Source organism: Frankliniella occidentalis, unplaced genomic scaffold, assembly GCF_000697945.3.
Source record: "Frankliniella occidentalis isolate FOCC.00 unplaced genomic scaffold, Focc_3.1 Scaffold767, whole genome shotgun sequence".
NCBI classification, from domain to species: domain Eukaryota; kingdom Metazoa; phylum Arthropoda; class Insecta; order Thysanoptera; family Thripidae; genus Frankliniella; species Frankliniella occidentalis.
Genome location: NW_026267876.1, coordinates 8,702 through 8,914, shown reverse-complemented (window position 1 = coordinate 8,914; position 213 = coordinate 8,702).

Here is a 213-nt window from a genome sequence, read left to right as displayed (position 1 = left end):
GCCCCGCGGCAGGCTGACCGGCCAGCGGCTCGGGCGGGGCGCGCGGCGGCGGGCGGCGGGGCGCGCGGCGGCGGGCGGCGGGGCGAGGCCGGGAAGGTCAGCGCATCACTTATCAGACCACTCGCCATAACGTTATCGAATTCTCGCCAACGGATTCGACGATGACGACGACGACGTCGGGCAGAAGCAGTCGGGCTGAACCGAGCCCCGCCG